The sequence below is a fragment of the Pseudorca crassidens genome, chromosome 6 (genome assembly GCF_039906515.1).
Source record: "Pseudorca crassidens isolate mPseCra1 chromosome 6, mPseCra1.hap1, whole genome shotgun sequence".
In the NCBI taxonomy this organism is placed as follows: domain Eukaryota; kingdom Metazoa; phylum Chordata; class Mammalia; order Artiodactyla; family Delphinidae; genus Pseudorca; species Pseudorca crassidens.
Window position 1 is genome coordinate 65,922,012 of NC_090301.1, and position 16,649 is coordinate 65,938,660.

Here is a 16,649-nt window from a genome sequence, read left to right on the forward strand (position 1 = left end):
TATCTATTTAGTAACAGTAGCAGTTTGTATTGTGCAACGAACCTATCTGTAAAAAGTGGCTTTAGTCTTTCTGAAATTTATCCCACAGAGTTCTGACATGGAATGATATCCTTTAAATGATTAAATAGCAATTTTAATAGTGAAAAATAGAGATGGATTTTGAAAATCCTTTACGAGCAAAAAAACACCTTTATTAGAAATCATTATCAAGAAAATATTTTGCATATCTGTGAATATACTCAGTGAAGTTCAGAGGAATTATATAAGCACATTTCAAAAACAGAAAAAGATCATTACATAATACTATTTTAAAATAAATTTTAATAGAATATAAAATTATTCTAAAACAAAACTTTTTTTAAAAAAGGTAATAGTGAAAATACAAACCAAAGCATTAAAACTCGTTTCTACTCAGTCTTTGCTCCTGTTTTGTACACAGTCATCACGTTCTCAGTGAGAGTGAAAATTAGCCTCTTTCTCCCCCATTGGCCTGTAGGAGCTATGGGGCAAGGAATGGGCTGGTCTTGTTCGCCATAGCATCTAGCACGGTGCCTGGTACATACTGACACTCCTAAGATATTTGTTGAATGAATGATATCCTTCCTGCTTCAAACCTTCAATGGCTCTCCCTGTCTAATAAGTTAGCATAAATTCCTCACCCCAACATCTAGGTCTTCTTTATACATAACCTGTCCTAGCCCAACCAGGTTAAAATAGAACAGGGCTGGCCTACAACATGCCTTAAGCTTTTAGCTGCAGGACCTGCTTTGTCCAAAATCCCGACTTTCTACTTTCCTGCTCCTCAAAAGATTCATATCACCTGCTTTACAAAGACACTTCTTGTCCCTCTAGCCAACAGGATTTCTTTCCTTTGTGCATCACCGCAGTATGTCCCTTACGGCACGTGCCATATTTTGCTTTTGATTATATGTATTGTGTTTACATTTTATCCCCCCATCAACACTGTAAGCTCCTTGGGGAGAGGGATAGTAAGTCCTTATATCACTCCCCACAGCATAGTGTACAAAGTAGGCATTTCATTCAAACATAAGTATATACACCTAGTGTTTGGACCATCAGAGTTCTTAGCTGTGAGAAGGAAGCTACTAATGGAAAACTCATAATATTAGAGTATTCTGAATTATACAGTGATTAAGGACACAAGCTTCTATAACAGCCTGCATGGGCTGAATCCTCACTCTGCTGCTCAACGGCTTTGTAGCCTTGGGTAGCTTACATAATCTTCTAAATATCAGTTTCCTCACCTGAAACATGGTAATTCTACTACCTACCTCGTAGGGCTTTTGTGCAAATTAAATGAAATAAGGTGCATAAAATGCTTAGTACACATAATACACACTCATTACTATTCACTCTTAGTATCATTATTATTTGAGCTTAAGAAGTTTGATTTTTTAATGGCTGATATGCTTGCTTTGCAATATTTGATAGTAGGTTAGAAAGTGTCTCTGCACTGAGTAGCCCTTGATCATCCAAGGAATAACGGTGACCAAATAATTTAGGGCCCATATATATTTCGCTTGGAAATCTCAAAAAACTTTCTGCAATTCTCCATTTAATTTTTGTAGAGACCTGTGATATACTTCTTATCATGACATTTAATGTCCAATTATTCTTTTTTTTTTCCCCCGGTACTCGGGCCTCTCACTGTTGTGGCCTCTCCCGTTGCGGAGCACAGGCTCCGGACGCGCAGGCTCAGCGGCCATGGCTCACGGGCCCAGCCGCTCCGCGGCATGTGGGATCTTCCCAGACCGGGACACGAACCCGTGTCCCCTGCATCGGCAGGCGGACTCTCAACCACTGCGCCACCAGGGAAGCCCCAATTATTCTTCATTAGGTTAATAGCAATGATTTCTTATAAATAACTCTGGTTACTTGATTAGTATTTATAAAGCGTATTATAAATGCTTCTTAGTGAGTACCTTAGTGAGTAATGTATATTAGTGAGTACATTGCCCCATTGGAATGAACACATCATGAAATAGCTAGGCCACTGTACCTTAATTTCAAAATAGGGTTCTGCAGCTTTCTTGTCCTAGTGCAAGAGACCATCAGGGGTACACACATTAACCAACTGAGCACAAGATCTGGGAGAGTCCCATTCAAGGAACTTTCAAGATAATATTACCATTTGCTTGATTCTAATTTAAATAATTTGGAGTTCTTATAAGATTAGGAAGCTTTGAAGAGTAGAATGTTGACCAAAGAGAGTAAAAAAGAAAACTTTTTTTGGCATTTACAAAATGTTCCTTCTAAAGAACAACATGTTTTTATAGGCCTGCACTGATTAAAGAAACCTTATTAGATGTAGATGAGAAGCATGTGCTTCTGGTAGTATTGTACCCAGAGGATTTTTAGTTAAGTAAAGTCCAAACTTTTAGAGTATTTGAAATATACCCAGTTGGGCAGTTAATGAACACTCTTCAACGTAAAGTAGAGAACTGTTATAAAACAGACAACTGACGGGAACTTACTGTATAGCACAGGGAACTCTACCTAATACACTGTGGTAACCTAAATGGGAAGGAAGTCCAAAAGGGAGGGGATATCTGTATGAGGATGGCTGATTCATTTTGTTGTGCAGTGGAGGCTAACACAACATGGTAAAGCAAGCATACGCCAATAAAAATTGATGAAAAAAAACACCATAAATTACTGAGCTCTTTCCCAATAAATAAATAAATAAAAAGTAGAGAAGTCTTACAAGAGAAAAAAAATGTACCAAAAAAGTTATGGAGGAGACCAAAAGATATTGAAATCTTTTCCAGTGTTCCCATTTCGATGATTCTTAGAAGTTATAGCTAAAGAAGTACAGCTTTCCTTCCAACACTGAAATTGGTTTCTTGTATAACACATTATTTTGAATGTCAGCAATAAGCCCTTGCACTTATTTAGACCAAAGACCAAGATCGAGAATAGAGTGAATGCCTATTTCAGTCCTAGAAACGAAGACATCCGTAGTGTAATAGAAGGCAAGTGAAAGATAAATACATTTGTTTTTCCATCTGTTAAGACATAACTGAAACATTCTTCTCATTTTTTCCGTAATATTTTGTTTCCTGGCAACAAATAACAAAAATTCCCAATCAACCACATCTTTCACAATTCCTGGTTCTTTGAAAAAGCAGCACTAATAGTGTTTAGATTTCTAGTATATAAAATTATTTTCAGAAAAGAAGTAATACATATATAAAAAGAGTTATTTATATATATATAATTATATGCGTATGTATAGTTCAGTAAAGGAGCATGCCATCAAAACCATGGGGGTGTATTATATAACCACTTTGAGAAACAACTGGGCACTATATGGTAGATTTTCTATAACCCAGATATTTTACTCCTGGGTGTTTATCCAAGAGCAGATCTTTCACATGTACCAGAAGGCAAGTGTAAGAATGTTTTTAGCAGCACTGTTTGTGATCTCTTTCTCTCTCACACATGTACCTGGAAATTTTTCCAGTGTTCATCAAGAGCAGAATGGATAAACCTGATACAGTGTGAAAATAAATTATTTACAGCTACATGCAAAAATACGTATGAATATTGTCTACACAGCAAAAAAGTCAAGTAGCAGAATATTACACATATATTTCCGTAATATATAAAGTTCAAAAATGTACAAAATTAGCCATTATTTTGTTTAGGCATACAAACATATGTGGCAAAACTAAAGAAAAGCAGGACAATAATTAGCACAAAATTCCAAGTTGAGAAGGATTAGGACCTGATAGGGTCCCACAGGGAATATCAGAGTAATATTCTTTCTCTTTAAGTAGGTGGTGGGTAGAGAGCTGTTCATTTCATTGTGATTCTTTATATTTTGCATATATTTAATAAATGTTCTTTTGAAACTGCTCAATATTTGGTAAAAACAATAAAAAGCAAAAGGTGCTACACAATTACTGCCATTATTATACCTAAGCAAAATATCTTAAAAGTAATATAATTTTCAGTCCTTTATAATTCATCTACTTGTGTGTGGTCTGGGACATTATTTCCTGATTTCTATGAAACTATGGAAGTGTTTAAATGCTATTAAGAAAAAAAATGGCAAAACTAGTCAGTCTAGTTCATTATGTTCTGTGACGCTACAAAAGGTCAAATTCCATAAAACCAATTGACAGCCTGTCCCAAGACTTTTTGCTTTGGACAATCTTTAAAAATGAAAAGTTATTTTGAAAATGCACTGAGATTTTATAAAATACATTTTGCTTGAGGATTTTTATTTCATTCTACCTTTTCACTGAATAGTTTTATATTATACTCTTCTAGAATGATTCCTTAAACACAGTCCATCACTGCAATTCCATCTATCTAGTGTGTTTGTATGGGCTCCAATACAATTAAGTTACAAAACTCACAATTTCATTTTTTATATTAATGAACTTTATTGTACTTCTCACTTTATGTTTTTACTTTGTCAAGAGATAGATTTGGACCAACGGGTCCAAAAGTCTTTATAAGTATTTCACTTTCAACTAAAGTATAGGTATCACTTAAAAGTAAGAGACGCTTATTTTTAATGTCAAAATATCAATTTGGAGGTAGTTTATTTCTATTTTTCTAGTAATAATTAAATGGATAAAACTGTACTATTAAATATGATGAAGCATTACTTTGGAGAATTTTGTTTATGTTTTAAAATATGTTACCAGTTTACGGTTTACAATCACACCAAAATGTTAACAATTCATTTTTGGGAAATCCTTGTTGTACTTAAAGTACTAAATGAACAACTCATGCACCTATTGTTAAATGGAGCACTGTACTGAGTTAGTTTTATACCTTCTTTTATCCTCCTGAGTTATCTAGAGGATCCTGGAATTCTCAATGTTTTGATTGTAGAAATCAGTGTGTTTGCTTTTTGGTATGACATTGTTTCATAGCATCTTTTTATTTATTTTAAGCAGATATTCATTTTTAATTAATTAGTTAATTATTTTTGGCTGTGTTGGGTCTTCGTTTCTGTGCGAGGGCTTTTTCCAGTTGCGGCAAGTGGGGGCCACTCTTCATTGCGGAGCGCGGGCCTCTCACTATCGTGGCCTCTTGTTGTGGAGCACAGGCTTCAGACGCGCAGGCTCAGCAGTTGTGGCTCACGGGCCCAGTTGCTCCGCGGCATGTGGGATCTTCCCGGACCAGAGCTCGAACCCGTGTCCCCTGCATCGGCAGGCAGACTCTCAACCACTGCACCACCAGGGAAGCCCCAGAATCTTATATTTAAAGAAAGATTCATATGAAACAAAATTAACAATTTTGGTTTTATTATATTTGAAGATATTTTAAGATTTATATGTGAAAAAAAATCTTACTGCTTAATTTTTCCACATGTTATCATTACATGAATGGAACAGAAACTGTGAAAACAGAAATTGTCAACAAATGCTTAAAGACAAGCTGAAGATGCCAAATTATTCACCCTTGGATTCAAGGCAAAATGATTTTACAACTTCTCTGACATGATGTATTTTATAGAACACAGGTATTTGGGTCTGACAGACCTGCTTTTACATTCCAGCTCTATCAGCTGTGCATCTTTGAGCTATTTACTGAGATCTCCTCACCTGAAAGATGACAGGGATTTTTATGGAGACTAAATTAGATAATGCAGGAATAATTCCTGGTACAAAGATATTACTCAGTAAATGTTCTCCCTGCCCCACATCACAGGTCAAAGTAGGAAGTAAAATTTTTTCAGTACAAGAATATCAAGTCATTGCAACAGGTTATAAGCAAATTCCTTATCATCCAAAGCACTTACCAGTGTTTTTTTGTGACATAAACCACAGACTTCTGGATTCCTGCCCTACTGTCTCCTCCCACTAACGTCATACATGTTTTCCTATCCATCATTCTTTTTCATTTGAGGGGTTTGGGATAAGGGAGAGAAATGGTGTCTCAGGGAATGGAAAAACTTACTGTGGAGGGAAGGGATGGAACTAAAAAGGAATGTGTATTATCATTACCATCTTCATTGAAGAAAGCTTATAGAAGACATGAGTTGTGAATAACATACTTTCTATATGAAATGGCAATGACAGAATGAGCTTTTGTAAGATAAGAGACCAAAGAAAATCCCATGGAGGCTGAACATTCAATATAGATTTCTTTTGCATCATTTTGTGCTTATTACTATGGAAGGCCTTGCAGTGGGTGCTAGCTCTGAAGACAGAATCAGATATACAACAAACTTAATGTAAAATTATTTCTCCATATCTATACCTAAGGGTAATTTCTTTCTCACATCTATTCTTACTTATATTGAAAAACATTTTGGGGCCTCCCTGAGTCTTCCTGGGGCCCAAGAGGGCTTTGGGGCTGTACCAGGCCCGTCTGCCTCAAGATGCCTTTTAGAAGTGTTTTCTGTTCTTACTTAACATTAGGCAAGGAATAAACTTGCGGGTCTTTCTGTTCTCCGGGTTAGGGTCTATGAAGCCAGCTTCTTTTCTGCTTTCAGAGTTGCCTCACCAGTCTGTTGAAAAACATTTTGGGGCCTCCCTGAGTCTTCCTGGGGCCCAAGAGGGCTTTGGGGCTGTACCAGGCCCGTCTGCCTCAAGATGCCTTTTAGAAGTGTTTTCTGTTCTTACTTAACATTAGGCAAGGAATAAACTTGCGGGTCTTTCTGTTCTCCGGGTTAGGGTCTATGAAGCCAGCTTCTTTTCTGCTTTCAGAGTTGCCTCACCAGTCTGGCTCTTAGCGTCAAGTTTGCATTTCTGCACATCTTATTCTGCACACCATTCTGTGAATGGTGGCGCATGTGGTTGTGCAATATGGCATTTCTGTTCAGCCAGGTTACAGGGTTTCTTCTCAGGCATTCTCCCAATGCCCTCACCCCCAGCCCACCTCGCCTATCTTCTCTTTCCTCATTCTGCACACATTTTATTAAGATTTGGGGTGGGAAGAGAAAACTAGCTCCAACTGAGCACATATTCTTCAAAATATAAGGTTTATGGCATATGTTTTGCGCATTCAAGGTTTAGACTTCAAAATTCCAATAAATCCAAACCTTTGCATTTCAAAAGTTTTCTCTGTATGAACTGGGAGAGTACAAAGGGAGCAGAAGTATAAAAGGTGCTTGTTCCTGTTGAGAGATCAAATTTAGATGAAACTGTTAAATAACTTAAAAAACTCCCCCAAACGTAGTGGCTTAAAACAACAGCAAATTAATACTTCTCATGATTTACTGGGTTGGCCAGATGGTTCTTCTGTTGTTATCTGCCTGGGCTCAGTCACAAAGTTGCATTCAACGGGTGGTCGGCTGGGGTCTGAGCTCAGCTGAGCACATGGGACAGCTGGGCCTCTCTCCATGGTCTTTCACCCTGGGCTTCTTCATGGCATAGCAACATTCCAAGAGGCTAAACACAAAAGGTAAAAAGTTTCTTAAGGCCTGGCCTTGGAAGTCACATAACATCACCTCCACCATATTCTATTGGTCAACACAGGTGGCAGAACACTCCATATGCAAAGGGTGAGGAAACAGGCTTTACCTGGTGGACACAAGGTTGTGTGTCCTGTGCCCTGCCTGCATAAAGGTATCCTGTCAAAGGACAAGTAGGGCTGAAATGCATTCTGGGCTCCATTCAGCCAGCTGGATGACTTGGAGTGAATTTATATCTACTGGGAGGATGGGGTCATCCCCTTGCCAAGCCACGAGCCCATGAACTCCCTCTGCCTATTAGTGACATTTTCTAATTCACACAAAACACTGTTTAGGCTAGTAGAGGCCCAGCTGAATATCATCTTAGTGTGAGTCAAATACACACTGGATCTCGATGAAGGCTAAGGTCTTTCCCACAGGATTTAGGTAGTTATTACAAAGCTGCATAGAGTTTGCAGTGAGGGGAGAAGGGAAGAGGGAAAGAAATTGGATGTCGTTCCTAGTTTACCTCCTTTGCTCCCTATTCAATCCCAGGAGTGAAGCCACATTACCAGGCCTTGGAAGGGATGTGTTCCCAAGACTGCTCTTAAGCCTTCAGAGGATGTCCCACATGAATGAGTCCTTTGTGCTCTACTCTTCTCCTTCTTTATCATTTCTAAGCCCTTTAACCCCTTTTTGCAATATCTCCTTCTCCCCTCCCCTTTTCTCTGTGGTCCATCAACTCTTCTAACAGAAATAAGCACATTTCCTTCCCTAGCAGTGATTTTGTGTGTGTGGCTGCAAATGTCAGCTGCTTGTCAGGGACGCCTATTCTTGAAGCTTTGCAGAGGGGAGGAGTGGGCTGTGGTCTGTCTGCTGACTCCCTTGGGAATAGAGAACAGGTGCATTCTTATTCTGTGATTAGATGTTGGGAAGGAGCAAATGACTTTTCTGTTAATCAACTAAAAACAAAGCCACTGAAAAATATAATTTCCTTCAAAGTTTTCCTTCTAGTATGCATGAAAAAATCAATATTTCTCTCTTTAACTTAATTACAATGATGTTATTTCTTTTGGTATAATACCTTAGACCTATTATGCTAAAAGAGCATCCCTGTCTTCTATGATTTAAGTTATTTAACAAATTTCATAACCTATTTGGCAATAAATGATACCACGCCCAGGTAGTGTCTCTCCACAATTCTCTCTTCATGATACTGGAGTAAGGAGAGGGTAGGGACCAAGGGAGGAGGGTAGTTTATTTTATGCCATTGCACTGGAATTTAAAAGTATCAAGGTGATTTGGGCTGATCTTGGAGTCTCTGTAGGAGACTAGGGTCTTCAGCTGGGCTAAAGAGGTTTTGGAGAAGTGAAGAGAGGGAAGAATATTGTATCAAAAGATATATGGATTTTCAGAGGTGGGAAGCTGAGTGTGGCATGATCAGAAGATGGTAAAAGATCTGACTTTTCTAAAATAAGGGGGCACTCTACTTCCATATTTCTGAAGTAATAAGGTTTTAATCATAATGAACATCCTTTACATAAATGTTTGGTAACTAAGATTCTTACAAATAGAAAATGCTAAATTGTTTATTTTTTTACTGTTTGTCTTTGTGATATGATTCTTCTAGTGATATCATCATTGTTTAGGATCTTGAATGATTGATACAAAGTGGCTTAATAAAAGTCAGAAGGAAATCATTACAAATGGTTCAACAGATGAAGAGCTTGATCATCACAGGATGGTTTGCAATAGCAAAATTTGGAGACAATCTTTATTATCCATAATAAATGACTGATTAAACACATCTATACAAAAAGAAACCATGCAGTAATTTAAAAATAATCTGTAAAAAAGTGAATTTATTGATGTGGAAATATATGTTAAGTAGAAAACTTTGGATACAAAACAAGACCCCCAAATGATATACTTTTTATTTTAAAAACATGTCTCTGTCTCCCTTCATATCTCACATTCCTCTCCCTCCAACTTTTTCCAATAAAAAAAGATATCCGGAAAGATATATAACAGAAAAGGGTCTGGTAGTTAGTACTGATTTATCCTTATGGGAGAAATTTTGTATGTTCCAAAATTTGCCTGCATTTTTTGATTTTTCTGTAATGAACATGAATTGCTTTACAGTTTAAACAATCGTTTTACAGACAATAGAGAGATAAGTTGAGGAAAAAAGTGAGTCAGGGATACCTGGAGTACTTCTCTGAGGTCAACATCATGCAGGACTGTCCCCATCTTTTCCCACAGAATATCCTTTGGTGCACTGTCAGAATTTAGAGCTGGCTAGATTGAACATAGCCTGACTCAGCATAGTATTTTTTTTTCTCTTATGCTAATGCTTAAAAGCTTGAAACTCTGCACTCTACTCAATCCATTTCATCAAATATTTATTGAGCACCTACTATGTGCCAAGCATTAAGGATACAAGATTAACAAGACATAATTCTGTTGCAGTTTAAGGCAATAGTGCCGTCATAGAAATTTGTACATCTTGGAAAGTCCCAGATGGTTGTGCTGATGATAGCCTACAGGGGAAAAAAATCATAAGTAAACTTCATACAAGACAATGTCCAAGAGAGTCCATACTAAAAATAATCTATCTATGTTTTCACTCATAATATTTTAAGCACAATGTAGAATTATGCTGAATCATTATTTTAAAAAAAATACCCACATATTTGTGGCTCTTCATCATGATACCAGCATCATTCCCCTTTTAAATCAATAGCCTTTCAATTCTTTTAGTAGAAATTATTTCAATCTGTTTAGTCTTTGAGCCAAAACTCTCAATTTGACTTTGAGATCCTGAACTGGAGACTCCAGTTCCCACATAAGGCAAAATTGTTTTTAAAAGTTAAATCAAGGCAGTACATTTCAAACTAAAGTTGCTAAACCCTGGGTGACCATAAATTAAACAATTAACAAATCCAAAACATTTAAAGTTGGACTTAGTGAATCTGAACAATTTCACTAGTTACATTATATATTATAATTTTTTGAATTAAAATTTCAATCTCAAGTAATTTACATATCCTCATATTTGTTTTCCATTACTATTCCTTTACCTAGAGGTTTTTTTTTTCCCCTGACAATTATCATGGCATTTACATGAATCAGTGTGTAAAGGAATTGGCAATCACATTATACCATTATCTTATTTTGTGGAAGAGAAAATGTAAGCCCAGAAGTAACTCATAGGAGTGTAAGTTTCTTTGCATAGCGCCTTTTGAAACATAAGTATATGATAACTGGTAACTACTGTTATTAGAAGCTTGGCCCTCAGATTCCTAGTCCATTACTCTTACTTGCCCAGATTATTTCTCCATACTGTTTAAGGCATTAGACTTGTACTCTGCTCAAGACACTCTGCATATTGGTTTTTTCATGGTATTTAATGGATCTATTTATTCATTTAACAAATATTTATTGAGTACCTACTAAGTGTCAGATACTGGTCTTGGCATTAATTTACATGTTAACAGAAATGATTAAACAGTGAGTATTATTTTAAATCCATATAAACGAACATTTGTGGTTAGTCCTGTGTGTGTGTGTGTGTGTGTGTGTGTGTGTGTGTGTGTTTTCCTGCGGGGGGCCGGGGGGAGAGAGAATGTCTGTCTTCCTTCCTGTATAAAATCTGTTTGGTTTTCTATCTTAACTGCCATTTTATGCCAAGCATGTAGTATTAAAATAAGCTTGTTTCTGAGAAGCATGTCTACACTGAGTCTCCTGGATTTTATTTTATGATGAAATACTAATTTCCCCTTTATAAAACAAATTCTCTATTCCATAATTTTGAATAGGATGATACTTTCAACTGATTGCATTTAGGACATTAAACATTTCAGCATGACAATATTTTTCTCTGGGCCTGCAGCATTTTAATTTTATTATTAAGTAAGTAACTTTCATTAATTTTAAGACTTTGCTTTCAGACGTAATGCTAATAGGTATGCCAGACACAGAAATATTGTTTTCCTTATTTAAATTATCCGTCTTCATCATAAAACTGTCAATAAAACAGTCAATTTTTAGTAATTTCTGATTTTTATATTTTTTCCTGTTCTTTTTTCACTCATGCAGCATTTTGGTCCTATTTGCTTGTTCTCTCTTTTTATAGGTCTCCCCTAGCTTCTCTTTTCAGTTATTATTTGGCTTTACTAGTCTTGCTGTCAATGCATTTCAGTCCTTGGATTCCAGATTGCTATTCTATATTCATCTGCTCTGTTCTGCTCTGTCAGTGAAAATTCTGGCTCTTTGCTTGGTGGGACATCAAAAATCTGATAGGCTTTGGCTCCTGCTTCATTTAGGGATGAGTAGTACAAAACAAGAGATACAGATACTCCTTGGTTATACATTTAAGATTTCTCCCAAATTTCCCAAAGACTAACACTCTAGTCTCCATTTAAAAGCAAACAACAAAGAAAGTGGCAGAATATTTTTAAGAAGGAGGAGGGTGGTGTAGAATTTAGGTAGTGTTTAGCTACGGCTCTAAGGACAAATATTATCTAGTTGGTATGGTAATGCACATAAGTAGCTCCTGAACTTTTGGGGGGAAGAGGGGGAGAGCTTAAAAATTGCAGGTAAGTACTGATATTAAAATGTCATAAACATATTGATGCTTGCAATATGATGCTTCCTTGATGCTTGCAAAGTAACCATAATATACAAAACAAACAACTAACTAAAGTTTTAAATCCAATTCATGAGTGTAATATAAAATAGTACTGTGGATGCTAAAACCAATGTCAGACTAGCTGAGTCCTAAAGCTACACCTGTTGATACTGTACTAACCGGTCACACATAACACTAATATACCAATAAATGGGAACCATAAGAGTATGTGTCAAAATACAGGAGGAAGGCCACAGGCAAACTTTATGGACAATCTGCCAACATGTAATTAAGCATGCCACTAAAACATCTGCAGCTCTTTTCATATTTATATTCCTGTGAACATTGAAGATAGAGCCAAATAAATGAATAAGTTCATAGGAAAGTAGAAAGGTCATTTTAAGTCCTGGTTTCGAGTGTGTCAATGTTTGTTCAGAACAGCAGAAGGAAGACAAACAGAAAGGAATTAAATTTTTTTTTTGTCTTAGAAACAACGGCAAACCCCACCATCTCCCTAGAGTCTGCGTTCTCACCTTGCCAATAGATGTTGGGTTTAAGCACACCACCAGGAGAAGCAAGCCCTCTCTAGGAAACCACAGTGTCTTTTCAAACAAGAACAGCGGGTTTTTCTCTATTGTCGCTGCTTTCCCTCTCATCTGGGAATTGGTTTGCCTTTCGATAGCAACTCAGGAAGGGGTGGTGCGCCCCAAATTCGCGAGGCTCTGCCAAATACCAGAGGCTCTTCTTTGGAAGAGGGAGGCTCCTCCTTTGGACGTGAGGCGCCCCTACCAGAGCGCGCGCTTGCAGAAACGGAAACCACTAGCTGCGCTGAAGTGAGTCAAGTGATGAAATCAAGACTGCATGGGAAGGAGGCTCACCCAATAGCTCACGAACCTAAGTGGTGACAGACGCTGCTGAACCCTGCTCGTGGAAACCCTACGAGCCAACCACTGCTGCCGTCATGAGGTGGTCCTCGGAGGCACGGGGCCCCCGGATCTCCGGGCAGCGCACCCCTTCATTTTGGCAAAACGCAGAGGAAGAGAAGTGTGTGTGAGGGAAATCTAGACTCTCTGGTTCCCTAAGGACGCAGACCGTGTTCTGGTTACAAGGTGACCCCTACCACCAGGTCAGAGCAGGACTCCCCAGGGCAGACGGGCTGAGACTCGCCTCGCGCCGAGAACCAGCCTCGCCTCCCGCGGAGAGAGGAGCCGCGCAGCGGCCGCGCCCGGGCAGGGACGGCGCCCTTGCCCCGCGCGCAGTCCTCGGTCCTCACCTGGAGCGCTCAGGTAGGGCTTGGGCGGGGCGGGAGGCTGGCGCGCACGCGCGGGACGGGGGCCTCGCCCCTGCCGACGTCGCAGGCTGGAGCTCACCTGGGAGACTCCGAGAGGAAGCCGAGCCTCGGTTCGGCCTCTCCCTGGCAACGCCGGAGGCCCCGCGGGAAGGCAGGAGGCGGCGGCGGAGGAGGAGCTGGACTAATCGGCAACTGTAGCTACAGCCACCGGAGCCGCCGCCGCCGCCGCCACCTGCACCTGGCGCCCGGCCCACGTCCAGCGCCCGCCCGGCCGCCGCTTCCCGCCGCCTTGCCCTGCCCACCCGCCAGGTAACTCGGCGGGCCGGCGCTCGGGTCGGGGCGGGGGACCCGTTGCCCCTGGGCAGCGTCGGAGGTGTGTGTGGGGGGGCGGGGGGGAGGACAGACGCGGGGGCTCACTTGGCGGAGAGACGAGGAAGGTCCCGGTGGCCGGTTGGAGATGGTCTCGAGAGCGATGTTTCAGTTGGCCCTCGGGAGAGGCCGAAAGGGACTCCCGAGACCGGGGAGGAGGTGGCGCTCCGGGGGTTGCCCTGTCCTGCCTGTCACTCGCAGTGCCCCCTGTCGGTCTCTGTAAGGAGGCTTCAGAAGAGCCGGACCCGGGCCGAAGTCCTGGGGGCCCCGAGCTGGTCCCTGCGAGGGTGGCCTAGTGGGGGGTGGGAGGGGCAGGGCCGGGCGCGAGGCTGCGGGCTCCTCTCGGGCTCACAGGTTGCTGGTCTCCTGCCGCCCCGGTGCGGGGGCCGGAGGGGCGAACCCGCGACGAGAAGGGCACGGCTTGGCCCGGCAACTTTCCCAGCCGGACCCCAGACCGTCCTAGGCTGGAAACCGCGGCCGCCCGAGCCGTTCAAATGGTTTCCGAGTGGTTTGGAAGGCGCTCTGCGGTCGGGACGCGGACATCCTTCTCTCTCTCTCTCTCTCTTTTTTTTTTTTTTTTCTGGTCTCTGTACTTTTCCGGGTGCGCTCCCTAAGCCAGAGCTGCGCCCACTTTCCGGTTTGATCGAGAAGTTATTTTCTTCGTGGCAGGAGGAAATCTAACTGCCACTCACCAACCGCACACCATCGCGTTGAAGGACCTGTTGACTAAACGACCTGCCTATCGCGGCTTTGGTCTGCCTGTGGCATATGAGTCAAAGGTTCAAAAAAACTTTGTTTCAGGAACCTGCCACGTCTGAACCTGGGTGTGCCAGGCCCAATTCCTTTCCCTGCCTAATTAGGCTTTTCTGAAGCCTAAGAATTGAGGGTGAAACTGGTGCTTACCTTAGACTTTATTTCCTTTTCTTTCAAAGCCCATCAAAGCACTTCCTTCTCTCTCAAATATTCACCCAAACACCTCACTTCAAATTTATCAAATAACTATTTCTGTTTTTAGAACTCCAAGGAGTTACCAATTTCTCTGGCTTCCAGAAAACCTTATTAAGTGAACATAACTTGCTGTAAAAGTTATACTACATAATGAAGACATTTAAATTCAAATTGTATTGTTAAAAATTGATTTATTTGAGAATTTCTGGTTGTGGGAAAATCTGTTGCTTCTTTTACTGTATAAATTTTTCTTTGAGTTTCTGTCTAAAATACATGAGGTTAAAGTCATACCCTACAAATAGACTTCTTTAAATTTAACTTTTAATATCTGAAGTCTAGCATACATATTAGTTAAAACATTCTGAAGAGTTTGTACCAAGCATCTTTCTTTTTGCAATGCTTTAACTAACATTTTTACATAGAAATTTTAATAATAAATGGCAATCTCACTGCCTATATTTGTTTAGTTCTATCTTTGCTAATTTTAAAAAATATATTTTAAATTGCACACTTAACATAAAATGCTGTAGGAAACACATATAGTTGTTTTTTTAAAAGGTGCAAAGTTAAAAAGTCAACCGCAGCACAAGAGGACATAATTATTTATGATACCTTTAACCAGTGCTTTCTGTTTTTCTTAAAAGAGCCTCACCTGTCCTCTTAATCGTGTCTCCATATGGAGAGATATATGTGCTAAATACTATTTAAAAATTAGATGTAGGTATTGCTCTCTGAGTGTAGGGTATTAATTTAATCTTCACTGATTATTGGGCCAGATGTTATTAGATTATCTTTACCCTTAATTTTAGGGAGAAATGTAACATATTTGCATTAGCTAGAGTAACAGGGTGTCTCAGTTAAACTATCTGTAAAATAGGAAAAATAATACTCCCCTAGATTAAGATAATGAGGAATTAAATCAGGAATCTCTTCTAGCCCTAGCATTCTTAGGATCCCCTTCTCACTTTGGATGTCTAGTCAACCCATCCAGTTTGTGATAACCTGAAGCTGAGAGAGAGATTCTAACTTCAGTTCACCCAGCAAGTTAGTGGTAGACATGGCATTATTATTTGAGTGGCTTGACTCACGACTCATGTTATCTGTACTTTTCACCACCTACATTCTCATTTATCATAAGATTTTTACCTTGTTGTGTCTCATATAGTTTGTAAGGCCTTTGTAATTACAGAATAGTCAATTGTTCTTTGTCCAGCTCTGATTTACCCTAACTTCTACTTGTCCAGATGATGCCTGACTCCAGGGAGATTGAGGCCATAATTCTTCTCCTGTCATTGTGGATCACATGTGTATTGAAGCTGCCATGTGGACTGAGATTTTTAATCCTTTCTTGGTATTTCAGAGCCACAGTTAATTTTTTGAGTCAACTCGGACAACATAATTTAGTCTTCTAATCTTTTATTATATTGGCTTAAAATATATTTTATGAGGCAGCAACCCAGGGTCATCCTTCCATTTGCAACACTCTAGATTTTTGGTTGGCAAGCACACTTCCTTAACATCAGTGTTTTTTAAACTGTTTTTTGTTTTGGACTGCAATCCTTAGAAATGCATTCTATTCCTCAACACAATACACTCAAGTATGTGTACATATAAATGAAACAAGGTTTACAAAACAATACTTAATCCTACAGCATGGATGTTCTCTATTATTTACTTTTAAAAAACGTTGGTCTTAAAACACTACATTGATTTTCATCGATTTTCTGACCACAATGGGCTGGAACCTACAATAAAAATAGCGGTATCCTATTGAATTTACATTTTTTTTAAGGCTGATTTTTCTACCAGTTTACTGTGTCTTACACACGCACACACACACACACACACACACACACCCATGCATTCACAGAATAGAAAATCAAACCATACTTTTAAAAATATATAAAATTATACTATAATCCTTATTAAACATTTCTTGGAGGGCTTGAGACTCTAGGATCTGGTGCTAGACTAAAGCTCTCAAACATTAAGAACTGTGTGAAATCTTATTGTACATTATTGTATCTTAAATG

At 39.5% G+C, this 16,649-nt stretch overlaps 1 protein-coding gene across 3 annotated transcripts in view; it reads left to right on the forward strand.

Moving 5' to 3' along the window:
• The first annotated feature begins 12,807 nt into the window (after positions 1-12,807).
• Positions 12,808-16,649, forward strand: part of GALNT3 (polypeptide N-acetylgalactosaminyltransferase 3) — a 45,500-nt gene continuing 41,658 nt past the window's right edge. Inside the window, exon 1 of one of the 3 annotated variants that reach the window (XM_067741679.1) lies at positions 12,808-13,294. The gene's annotated coding sequence lies outside the window, so the exon portion shown is untranslated. Of the gene's footprint in view, positions 13,295-13,381; positions 13,609-16,649 lie in introns of those variants that run through there. The other 2 variants (XM_067741681.1, XM_067741680.1) reach the window with 2 other exon arrangements.